This window comes from Pleurodeles waltl, chromosome 6 (genome assembly GCF_031143425.1).
Source record: "Pleurodeles waltl isolate 20211129_DDA chromosome 6, aPleWal1.hap1.20221129, whole genome shotgun sequence".
In the NCBI taxonomy this organism is placed as follows: Eukaryota; Metazoa; Chordata; class Amphibia; order Caudata; family Salamandridae; genus Pleurodeles; species Pleurodeles waltl.
Window position 1 is genome coordinate 1635630503 of NC_090445.1, and position 13986 is coordinate 1635644488.

Here is a 13986-nt window from a genome sequence, read left to right on the forward strand (position 1 = left end):
TCCTGTCGTATTTCTTGTATATGGCCACCTTCTACACATGGTTCTGGGATTTCTCACTGTTAGGAGTTTTGTGTCATTAGTCATTCTGTATTATCAATGAAGTGAAGACTGGGCCATTCTATATTCTATATAGTGGGGGTGTACTATTAATTGGTGGATGCCAAAGAACCCTGCCATTTAAATCAAATAACAAGGACAGACCTTAATGGGCTGTCCTGCCTGAAATCATCTGCGTTGTTTGCCTGTTAAATATCTCGGGATCTAATTTGCGTGTACAGTGCATGATATAGTAACAGGAATGTGCTTGGGTTGGCGATTAGTCAACATTGTCCTGGTATGTGCCCAAGGCTGTTTTTCAGTCAGTGTTGATGTGCAGTATTTTTTTCATCATATATATAATTTTCGTTTTTTTGCCATAGGGTATCAGGAGTTTTTACCTCACTTGGCCATATGTACAAACACTTTTTCCCATAGACACAGAATGGGTAAAAACCTTTGCAACATCTGGCCCTTGGCTCCTCATAAAGCAGGCCTTCCTGACCTCTGGACCGGAGCTCCTGATCAAGGAAGACACTAAACTACCTGGTGGTAATCAGGCCTCACTGCAAAGGACGAGACAGCCCCACCGAAAAACCTTTCCTGACCTTTCTGTTCCCTCTCAAGGCGAATCTAATGCCAGTCAAAGAACAAGAGCTCATATTTATTCAAATATATCGTACGCAACATGTGGAAAACAAATAAAAGAAAGATACACTCTGTTCCACTGATTCAGAAGGGTTTTACATTTTATCTGGCCTCTGGGACTTTCCTTACAAATGACACGAGATGGGTCTGAAGGAAATATCTACCGTTTGATTAAAATGCCGCGCCTGCCAATTAGATGCAGTGTCAGAACCAAACACAAGAGAGCCAGAGCCTTCTTCCGAAGCCTGGGAGTGACGCGGGACGTCGTCTCAGCGCGATACTGAGTAAAGTCGAGGCAGAGCGCGCAGTGCACGCGACTCCCGCGAGCGGCCTTGAAGATAGCAGTTCTCGTGCTCGTGGTAAGAAATGTTGAAGTTAATTGTTTCCTTTATGCTGATGGCTTGCTTCTTTTATCACTAACAGAACAGGGATTTCAACAGAGATTACGCATATTAAAAAGTGCTTCAATAACTGATCATTAAAACGAGACACAAAGAAAAGTGGCATTAGGCAAACATCAAGAAATTAGCTGGCTTCCTGTTGTGTATAATAATGTCCCTTAGACAATGGCCTGCCAGTCTGGGGAAGCAGAGGATCAGAATTACTGTTAGCATCCATCCCTCCTGTCTCCATGCCTCTCACCCACTCTTTGTCTCTCTCTCTTTCTCACTCTGTTGCCATGTTCATCTTTTCTTCTTGTCTGTATGTCTCTTCCTCTTTCTTTAGCCCTATCCCTCCATCTCATTCTTTCTCTCTCCTTTCTCCCTCTCTGTGTCTCATTATTGTTTCTCACACTCCCTCTCCGTCTCTCTCTCTCTCTCTCTCCCTATCTCTTTTTCATTTTCTTTCTCTGTGCCTTTCATTCTAGTGTTCTTCCTTTGTATTCATTCCTGTCCATCTATCTATCTATCTATCTATCTATCTATCTATCTATCTATCTATCTATCTATCTATCTATCTATCTATCTATCTATCTATCTTTCCATCTATCTGGTCTGGTCTTGTCTGGCCTAGTCTTTCACACACATGCCCACTCATTATCTTTCTCTCGCCAAGAAAGGGTGGACCCCCTATTCGGATCTTGTGCCCTCGCCCCATGAAACAATACAAGCATGGTAAGTCAATAGGTCTGACCATAGCAAACGTGTTTTTTTCCAAAAACATGCAATTAAAAGTTAAAAGATTAAAATTAAAAAAGTACTAGATGAAAGGAACAATAAAGTGATAGGTTAGCCACCAGACCTGGCATTGAAGTGCATTACTTTTTAAGTTGCTGTGCAAAAGTGATTACGAAAGTGCAGTTGCTGAAGGAAGCTATTTATATTATGCCCATCACTAATATGAAAGCGCCAAGGCAACATTTCCATTCAATCATTCGGAGTTAAATAACAACAAAAAAGGGGAACACACCTTTATTGTTAGTTAGTCTGACTTTCAATTCAGTAGCAGCGAAGTAAAAAATGTGCTTTATAAATGAACACTTATAATTCAATATTCAAAACAATGCAAAACATTGCTAAGTAGTTCAAGAAATTAATGAACTCTCTGTAAAAGTAAATTTCTATAGTTAGGCTTTGGGCATAAAACAGAATACCAACAGTTAACCATCCCAGTTAAAACATTTGTAGCCCTTATAACCATTAGTAGCTATTTTTAGGTCTCACCTACCAGATAGCTTTTTGCCACCTGGTAAACAAAAGCCTCTTGTGAACAATACAAAAAACGTACAGTGGTCTAGAGACATCCAATTGCTTACCCCTGTTTGGCTTTATTGTCGGTCTAATATTCCATGGCTTGACTTCCTCTTCTTGAGTTTGTATCGCTTTACTATCCTTTGGATTGTATAACTTGTATTCTTCCACTGCTCACTTTTAGGGAACTACGTTTTTCCTTATGCACTCCATGAGAGTGTATGTGTTTTCCAGCTCTCTCTCTTGTATACTTTTCCCCTGCCAGATATCCTGTTCCCGCACTCTGTTATGCTCTCCCTCATGTATTGCTGTTACCCTCCTTTATCCCTCTCTTCAACTTTATTAATATTTTTTTTTATTTAATTCCTCCTGGGCACTTTCCTTTGCTTTCCTCTACTTCCTGCTCCATTGCGTGTCCATCTCTTGCAGTCCTTAACATTTTTTTTTTACATGTTTTGCATTTTATTGTGGGACAAGTAGCTTCTATTTACTCCGGGGCTGCTCCACTTGCTGAAGTGCCTTTAAGGGCAATTCAGAATTTATTTGTTAATTCAGTGTACAAAGTGGCGAGTGCCACCTTGGATCGGTAAAAAAAAAATGCATAAACTGGCACCCACATCATTCATTACAAATATGTATGAGTGATGACGTATGTGTGCACGTTTGTTGTAACAAATGTGCACACATAATAAATGACACAGGTGCCAGTAACCACATGACACCTTTGTATTATGTTTGCATTGTGGCGCAATGCATTTTTTAATGATATTGCATAAAAGCATTTTCCTTTTAATCGAATCTGTACAACATCATCAGAAAGCATAGTATTAGAAATGGGATCTTGGTTGGCAGTCAGGTTACCCCCTGACCAAGCAAGGACCCTCACTCTAGTCAGGGTAAAGAAGAACCACCCTCAGTTAACCCCCACTCACCCCTTTTGTAGCAGGCAGACTTAACTTCAGAAGCAATGTGTAAAGTTCTTGTACCAACACACACCGTAATACAGTAAAAACACTACAAAATGACACAACACAGGTTTAGAAAAATAGGTAATATTTATCTTAACAAAACAAGACAAAAAAAGACAAAAATTCAAGATATACATTTTTAAAATAAAAAGAGTCTTAATCCTTATAAAACAGTGAGAATGCTGTTGTTACACAAATTACCTGGTCAGCATAAAAAATGAAGCCGCACGGGCGAGCATGCGTCGGAAAAGACAGTGATACGTCGATGCCTTACTTGCAAGTGAGGCTGTATGTCATTTTCTTCTCCGGTCGGGTCAGCGTGCGTCGTTTTTCTCCCTCGCAAGAGAGCGATGCATCGATTTCCAGATGTCGTCCCTCGAATCCGCGCAGAGTCGGGTTGACTTTCACGCCCAGGGTTGATGAGTGGAAAATCCAGTCACACAGTATCAGAAAGCCACGCTTGCATCTTTATCAGCCTCCGTTAGCGGGCTTTGAGGTCTTTTCTCCAGCCACGTTGCATCGATCTTCCAGCCGCGATGCAGGTGGAGTGTTGATTTCAGCCACAAAGCCGGTGGCGCGTCATTTATCAGCAGCGTCACAAGAGGTGTGTCAAAAATGTCCCCGCACAGTGGACTGTTCGTGGATTTTCAGTTCTTGTCTGCCAACTTCACCTTTCAAGGGCCCAGGAACTGGATAGGGTACCACTTGGCAGGGCAGGAGTCTCAACAGAGAGTCCAGGTGCTGGCTGGAGAGGTCTTTGATGGCCGTGAGACTTCAACAACAGGAGGCAAGCTCAGGTCAAGCCTTTTGAGATTCTTCTCAAGGAGGAATGCACAACAAAGTCCAGTCTTTGTTGCCTTTCATAGGCAGAAGCAGCATCTGCAGGATAGCCCAACAACGCACATTCACAGGCAGGGGCCGCACTTCTCCTCAGCTCTTCTCCTTGGCACAGGTTCCTATTGATTCCAGAAGTGATCTAATTTTCAGGGGTTTTGGGTGCTCTTATATCCTGTTCTTCCTTTCAAGTAGGCCTACTTCAAAGAGAAGTCTCTGTTTTTTTTAAGATCCTGCCTTGCCCAGGTCAGGCCCCAGACACACAACAGGGGTTGGAGAGTGCATTGTGTGGGGGCAGGCACAGCCCTTTCAGGTGTGAGTGACCAGTCCTCCCCCCCTCCCAGCACAGATGGCTCATTAGGATATGCAGGCTTCACCCCAGCTACCTTTGTGTCCCTGTCTACAGAGAGGTGCAAACAGCCCAACTGTCAAGCTGACGCAGACAGGTTATCCACAAACAGGCAGAGTAACAGAATGGTTTAAGCAAGAAAATACCTACTCTCAAAAAGTGGCATTTTCAAACAGACAATCTAAAAACAAACTTTAATAAAAGATGTATTTTTAAATTGTGAATTCAGAGACCCTAAACTGCGCATTTATATCTGTTCTCAAAGGGAATCTGCACTTGAATAATATTTAAAGGCAGCCTCCACGTTAACCTATGAGAGAGATAGGCCTTGCACAGTGAAAACTGAATTTTGGCGGTATTTCACTGTCAGGACATATTAAAAACATTAGTATATGTCCTACCTTAAACATACACTGTACCCTGCCCACGGGGCTACCTAGGGTCTACCTTAAGGGTGCCTTACATGCAAGAAAAGGGAAGGTTTAGGCCTGGCAAGTGGGTACAGTTGCCAAGTCGAATTGGCAGTTTAAAACTGCACATACAGACACTGCAGTAGCAGGTCTGGGCCATGTTTACAGGACTACTAATGTGGGTGGCACAACCAGTGCTGCAGGCCCACTAGCAGCATTTGATTTACAGGCCCTGGGCACCTCTAGTGCACTGTACTAAGGACTTACTAGTAAATCAGATATGCGAATCATGGAAAGCCAATTACATATACATTTTACATAGGAGCACTTGCACTTTAGAACTGGATATCAGTGGTAAAGTGCCCAGAGTATAAAAAACAGCACAAACAGAGTCCAGCACACATCAACAACCTGGGAAACAGAGGCAAAAAGGTAGGGGAGACCACGCCAAGGATGCCAAGTCTAACACATTGGTATAGTTAGAACGTCTGAAAGATATGAACTATTGGCTTTGCCAATCCTTGTTTAGCTCTGGACAGTCTCTTTAGTTGAATAGCCAGAGATTAGTGTTGGAATAGACTCCTCCAAACCATTGGCATGATTGGGTGAGCCCTCTTCAGCCATAGGTCACAGACATTGTTAATCACATTTTGGATTAACCCCGAAGAATATTCTAGTCTCACTGTCATGCAATTAACTGTTATGGGGATGTCCATCAATCTTCTAAAAAAGTGCTTCCACTGGAAATCAATGAGGGACTATTTTAAATCTGAAAAGTAAACTCAATCATCACACTTTTGGGTCTCACTTAATTCTTTATTTTATACATGGACGCATACAATAAGCAATGCTATGTGTTAATTTTGTACTGTAAGAAACATTGGTTCACTTTATAGCAAATTAAATTCATTTATAAAGATGCTAGAAGATCTTTCTTCCAAAGCTCTTCATTACAGGGACAAGTCTGGGGAGTCCCTATCACATTGAGGTACTTTTCACAAATAAGTTTCTGAATGCCCACACCAGCAACGTTGCAAAGGCAATAGGTCTGGCTAAAAACTACATCCAAGGCACACCCATTGTTTTGTCAATGCTTGTTATTGATGTTGCACAAGAGTTTATAGAATGAAAGCACTGTCACACTCACAATGAAAGTAAGATCACTCACACAGGCATTATTACTACTCATCCAGTGTGACCACCCTCTTAAATGGAATTTAACCTTACTCACACATACAGTATAAGCATCACTACACATAAGTGAAAGTACCTACACTCACATGTATAATGCAAGCATCATCACTTGCACAAACAGTGAAATCCCCTCACTCACACATAGTGTAAGCACCCCTACTCACTCACGACGGAAAAACTTGCACATGCATTGCCAGACGTGTCTCTGACGCAATCTTCATACCATTAGTATACATAAAGTGCAACTACCCCCTCACTCCTACCTAATTCTAAAACATTTTACTCCTTCACACATGGCAAGTACTCTATAGATAGTGATAGCCCTCACACATACATAGCTTACAAGCATCCTTTCAGGCACTATGCAATCACTCTCTATCAAATAGGAAAGGTCATTATCTGTAACAATGATATCAACTACATGATGCATGCAGTCCTGTATGCTTAGTGAAATAGTTCAAGTACTTTGAATCATAAGGCACCATAACTGAGCCGGCTCATTCTTCCCATACTTTGTAGTAGGGACATTGAATTGTTAAAGAAGGAAGATGACAAAGTTCAGGGGTGTGGAATTTAATAAAATATCTACTTGTCCATGGGACAGATTACATCTTAAATCTACTTGTTCGGTAAAAAAAAAATCTATTTGTGCCATGTAGTGCTGCGACAAATTATGGCATCAATCTCATTATGTAAGAGCTCTGATAATAGCCTCTCTGATTATGAAGGGCTACTACTATAGTAGGGCTTGAATACTTGCAATTTCAATCCCTACTATAGCAATTTCCTTATTTTACCACCTTTCTGCAGATCTACATACTGGGGCTGGAGGAAGAAGTGAGAAATAGTTCCAGGGCTGGAATGGCTTTGAGTCTACAAACCTACTAACTTGCATGTTTTAAGGATTTTTACCAGCTCTTCTCTAATCTTTTCCCATAATGAGAATGGTTGGAAATCTACTCCTGACAAGGGCAGAAGTAGAAGCTCTTCCAAGTTTTAGAAAAAAGTAGTTGGAGGAAAAGTGAACTTGTAAACGCTCAATAGATTTTCACATGAGCAAATCTACACATGCATATTTGCTTATGCTAAAATACAGTTCACAAACATTTTCTATGATTTCCTGGTCTACTTATGAAAGTTCTTTTGAATTCATGAAAGCCACCATTTCAAAGACAATACCATGGGTATTTTGTGACTTTCTTTAAGAATAGGGTCCCTAATTAGGTCTGGCGTTAACAAAGACCTCTTATTTTTATTAAACTTCTATTTCTCTATGTATCGGCTGGCTTTACTGTGAGCGACTGCATTCTGCTCTTCCACAAGAAGCTTATTGGCATACAAAGTACTTTTGTTCAGTGTCAGGAACCACTGTGGCGTCAGTGGCTTAATGAAACTGGAGGCCCCCTTAAAAAAATGGAGGGCCCCTTCCTCCAGACTCACTCAGGGCAGGTGCTGTGCTGAGGGGGCCCACTGTAAGGGGGCTGCGGGGCCTTTGTTACACAACTGGCGGCAATGTGTGCTTTTTGAGACCAAAAGCTTTTTTGTTTTTTTGCCAGTGTTTGTTACAATGGTGTGGCCCTGGCAGGTCTCACAACAATAAAGTGTTACAAAAGCCTTGTCAAAACAAGACACAATTGACGAAACCAAAAGAATTTGACGAAACCAAAAGACTTACAAAAAATGACAGATCGGTTGGCTTTGCCAGTGCTTGTTTATTTTCATGCTTCTCATAATCTTGTTGAAAATGGTTACACTGATTTTCCATTAGGAATATTTTGGGGAAATACTAGCATGCATCAACATATTTTACTAGATAATGCTTCAAAGAAATAGCACTTAAAATGTGATAGTAGCAAAACATTTTTTTATGAACATTTTATTTTCAAAGCAAACAAACATCACTCTTGCTTACAAGCTGCTGCAAAGATTTGCATCTAATCAGAGTGCATTCTTGGAGCATCATACTTAGCCTCATATTTTTCAAACATGTGTGTACACTGTCAGTAGTGCACTGTAACCTTAAAAACATCTATTTACAACGCTCACCCTAATAATTAAGGTTTTTAATTAATGAACCATAAATACAAGTTTGAACAGCATTAACATATGGACACACATTACCTAAACTGCAGACAGTTCCCTTCTCTGTAAACTGGCAGCCAAAGGGTTTGTGCTGCAGGGTATTCAGCCTACTTGTCCCGAGGACAAAATAAACATGAAAACTTGTTGTCCTTGACCCCAAACAATATGTCCCCCGGCATCGGGCAATAGGAATTCCACATCCTTGCAGTTTAAATGATTCCTGCTCTAGATCTTAAGATTGTTAGGGGAGGCCAGCATCACCTCTGCTTACCTTTGAATATCGTAACATCTGAATGAGTATGGTGTCAGAGGACCTGCTTGAACTGGGTGTGCTTATTCTTAATAATTGGGAGAAGTTGGGGTGATGTGAGCTCTATTTGTGCTTCCCACTCTCCATAGGTCCTGATAGCAGGAAGTCACCTCTGCTGATTTTTGTTTTACCTTATTTTTTTTCCTGACCTCTTCCTGTACACAGGTCACCTCAGGGCTGTCCATAAGTTGAGGTGTAGCAGTGGTATTAAGGTGCCAATGAATAACAAGAAAAAATCAGGGAACACATTTTGGGTCAGATTTCCTAAGACTTTGCATGCGTTGAAAGCGAAAGGTGTCTTGTGCTGGAAAAGAATCGCTTTCTAAATGAAAAAACGCCTTGTGCTGCATTCCCCCAAGGGGCATTATTGGGGCAAAACATTGGAAACATCTATACGTTTTATTCTAGTGCCCATTCTAATAAGATAGCTAGAATGGGAAGTGTGTCAAAAATTAATGCCTACTTAATGCAGGCACAAACAAGGGGAAATATGTTAATTGCATTAAAAAATGCAATCCATGTGTGGTGCAGTGCAAAGCCTACACCTGCTTGGGAACCTTCTGATTTTGTCTGGACATAGAAATGTAGGCACATCAGCAGCAAATTCACAGTTCCTGGCAAAACAATGAATGAACTGTACAATAAGCAAAAGTTAGGTACTCCTCTGTATCCTGCTTGTTATCTTCCAGGTGATCTTTAATAGATATTCAAATTCGGGTTAGCCCTGGAACTGTTGGGAAATTCCACAAGTAATACTGTGTCAAAAACAGCATTACAGGCAGCTATTTGTGCCCTATTTAGAGGATGTCCATTAATTTGGGATAATACCAGTAGTAACATTATTATCACTGGTCATTTCAACATTGTCACTCCATCAGTATTACCAGGAGGAGTTCAGTATTGCTATCAAGCAACCCATGCAACAAAAAAAAAAAAGTTGAGTAATTCCATTACACGATTTTTGTCTTTGCTGTGCTGCTGAAGAATTGGGAAAACCAATACGCTTGGGTTTAGAGGGCTAACACATGCAGCATTAGCACATTACAGCAAGACACACAGGGGGAGTTATCAGATGCAGACGGAGTGCTACAGTGGCAAAGTAGTCCATCATGCAATTCAAAGCAAACACTAGAGTGGCGGTAGAAAGATACTCCCACATACACAATGACATCGGATAAGAGATAACTATTCTACTGGGCTGAGCCAAGATGTAATTGACAAAGTCTGAAGCCAGTGGTGAAAGAGGCAGGTCATGGAAAGCCAGAGGATGAAAGGGGTGGACCCAAATCCTACACTGATTACTCTCACACTTCTGAATAAATACTACTTTCGGCTATTCACCATTTAAAGTTACTAAAAGGTGTGAACGTACATGTTCACACATCCACCAATTCGGGGGCTGGTGCTTAATTTAAGAGGTTAAAGTTACTATTTGTAACTTTTCACAAGTAGTCAGAGGTCTTTGTCCCTATGATAAAGTAAAGGAAATAGTTTAAAGGTTTATCAAACTAAAAATAAATTACTATTAAATTCTTTGTTTGTGAACACCAAAAAAGAGTAAACTTACACAAAAGTGTAAGTGTGCCTTTGTCCTGCAGATCCAAAATATTTGTAACAATTTATTTAAGTTTGATGCAGAGACATCTAAAAGATGGTGGATGCGCACCAAAGTTCCACTGCCTTAGTAGTGGGGATGGGCGGAAGTCTCGCAGCACTCCGTGAAATTCTGAGGAGTTACATGAACACTCCGCAATATTGCACGGAGTTACACGAATGGTCGAAAATTGTCATGTTGTGCTGCTCGCAGTGATTGTTAGCAGGGAGATCCTGTTCCATGCCTAAAAATCAGCATAAACGGCACAACGCTTTGCCCCAGAGGGTTCTGCTACTCGAGTTGATTTTAGTGTCGCTCAAGTAGATTTTCTACTCAAAGCAGCAGCTTTCTCAATGTGAGCTATCGCAACTACCCATGCCCTCCTGCATTGGGACACTATTGGTAGGCACACTCCTAACACTTTTAAATCGTGCTAGGGGATGCCAACTCTTGCTTGCACTCGCCAACTTACTGTTGGTGAGTCGCGTGCAAGGAAAATCTCTGCCATGCGGCAGTTGATGGAATTTGGCTGAAAATCTGCATTACAAGCATAACGCGGATAGGCCAAAACTCCCCCGATAGAGCAGAATTTATCACCCACCCATACTTAGTAGGAGCTACCACATCTCATGTGAAGTAATACTGCATGCATCTGACATGCCTGAGTGTGCAACGTTGCATGGCTCTTAAAGGGTTGGTTTTTGGATTGTTACTTACCAAGGTTTAAAACAACACAAAGCAATGAATGAATTATCTCACATATAAACACCTGCAGGCAGAGTGCAAACTGCACATGGCAGTATGTGCATCCATGCAAGCTTCAGTAAAATTAGACCCTATCCCGAGGAAAGTGATGAACTGCTGTTGGGTGAACATGCAGGTCATTCAGTGCATGCTATCATTTCCACAGATACATATCAGTGGGACTAGAGTTGTAGGAGAGAGATGCACAAAGGAATACAAGGTAGATATCTCTGAGGTGGAAAGAAACACATTGTCAGTTAGATGACTTTTGTGATGGCTGAGTTGTGAATGTGCGGGCGGGGTTTGAGAAGTAGAACCAGGTTGCATTAGAGGGTAGTGTGAGGTCTCTAATATGTATGATTTGTTACTAAAGGGCTGGTCTTTGCCACTCAGGTGGATCCAAAGCAAATGAGCTGATATGAAGGTAGGATTGGATTTTTGTGGGCATCGAGGCACTATATTTGGGGTGCCCTTTGAAACAGAGGATTTTTAAATCCGGTGTGCGGAGGCCCTTAGCCCTACACACAGATGAAAAAGAGAGGATGGGAAAGGGGAGAGCAATGAATGAGGTAGAAGAAATGGAAGGGGAAACAAAACCTTAATGTAAATAAATGTGCTACCGGGTTTGATACAGCTAAGGGAAGAATAGAATCTTATGTATACCTATTGATGCTGCGGTGAAGATCTAATACCAGTGATGCAAAGGAGGGGCAGGGCGGTTATGTTGCTTTTGAGGTTAGGATGAAGGTATATTGTTTGGGGAGAGGCGTGTGTGGTTGGGGTAGTGAATAAGTGATGTGGCAGGTGATGGAATGGTGGATTGATGGACAGAACAGGGAAGGAATAAACAGTGAACACATTCTGAATGTTCAAGTGAACTGTGACACTGTCATTTCATCTGCAGTAAATCTCCTGAAATCCTCCCAGCTTTATCTGTTAATACCAAAGCACGCAGGGAAGCTTATTGTATTTCAGCCCGTTATTACTTTTCATAATATTCTCAAAAGAACACAAGAATAAATCAATATCTTGTCCTTAATATGTTGATAATCAGGTGATAATATTGAAAGTCCTCCTGCGACCGCATTTATTTGTTAATCTTACGGCAGCTTTTCAATATGTTCTCTCCCTTTGGATGCACCCTCTACCCATCTATCTCTCATTTTCACAACCTACTTTGTCTTTCACTATATTTGTTTTTTGCATTTACTTCCCTCAAAGGAGCCTCTACCCAATGATTTTTTCACATATTTCACATACGAAAATGAATAGGGGCTTGGGCATGTTAATCACATTCCCAACGCCACTCTATGCCTGTAGCACTAAAACAGGAAAAAACACATTTTCTGCACCCAGTGTGGAAATTATCTCTTATGGAGAGAGAATGAAGTTTGTTGACATGTACATCTGTTACGCACCAAATTCCCTGTCCTGGCATCAATAGATGAAGCATTCCATTTATCGCTTAATATTTGGAATAACCTGGGCCAGATTTATCATTGGCTTGTTCTGCCCTTCTATCATGCATGATGTCAAAAGGGCAATGCAATCCTTAAGTCAGATTTACCAAGCAATTTAAGCTCCCCTTGCGTGTCCCTGCGTTACTTGGTAAATCTGGAGTAACGCAAGGGAGCACGAGCCACTGCCTCGTGTTAATCTATCCTGGGAAGACGTTCAGTGTGTGTTCCCACGCATTTACCCATGGATTTTGATACATTCCCAGATTTACCAGGACTGATAAACCTGGGAATGCTTCAAAATTGTACACCTTTCTGAAAGAGATGCAACAAGGATAAATAACTTTATTTCTCCTCATTGTTTCATCCAAGTGTCCCTTCCTACACCAAAACAATCCTGCCTGCAGTGCAGGCACGCTTACACCATGGTGTTGGGGTGGCATAATTGGCACTAGCTAGCACACAGTGTGCAGCGCAGCTAGAGAGCAGGAATGACCCTTATGCTGATAAATATGGCACATTTCTGCTCTCTCCATTTGAATCAGTGAAGCAAGCTGTCTAGCTGTGGTGTGCTGCATAAAATATTGATAAATCTGTCCCCTATGTTTTTACTCCTTAGTAAGAAATCAATGCAAATACAATCACGTAGGGTCAGCTACTATGGACCCCCAAATGCTGGCACAATGTTTCAGAATAAGTCAACATATTAAACTAGTTTGTGTGCTATCAACATAACTCATACACTTTCAATGCTTGTTAAGCCAACATGAGTCAATCAAAGGAATCATATTTTCAAGTGATCTTGTAACTAGTCTGATTTGTATTTCTGTATTGTTCTTTTCTATCCAAAGGAAACATGGATACAAATATTAATCATAGCAAATTTTCCTGCTGATGCTTTTTGTCCCACACTGGACTTTCTCAGTTTTGTTGCGGATATGTGAAAAGGGCAGGAGCAGTGTTGTCTGTTGGCCATGAAGTCATCCATAGTGACAGTGGAACTGGAGCACATTGCTCACAAATCAAGTTACGGTTTGTACACCACCTTGAAATTACTATGACTTTAATTATTCTTTCTATACAAACCAAACATAAACTACACAATCATTAGAAATTCTAAAGTTATAGTAATTCTTTAAATTTATAATAATATACGCAACAACATCAAGGGCTTGATGAATCAAAGGATTTTGCATTCGCAAACATTGCGGATCGGTAAAATCCACCATTTGCGAATGCAAAGTCGCCTTTCACGATGTATAAAAGGCATTCGTAGTGCAATTCTAAGTAATCGCAAAAATAGTGATTCCTTAAAATTGCGAGTAGATATTGCGAATCACACACTGCGATTCGCAAATACCGAATCTCAATTCAATGTATCAAGCATTCGCAAATTTCGATTAGTCGCAAAATGGGTTTTTGAATGTGCCAGTTACCACAAATTTAAATCAGGTGGTAAATAGGTGCAACCTATATAAAGAGGCCCAGAATGCATCAGCTTTTTTCTACAATGGCTGCACTCTTCGTCATGGCGAGATGCTGGGTGGAAGGAAATTCGTGTCTCCTCTCAGATTCCAGAACTTTCTGTCACCGAAATGTGAGGAAAATGTGTTTTTTTAGCCAAATTTTGAGGTTTGCAAAGGATTCTGGGTAACAGAACCTGGCCAGA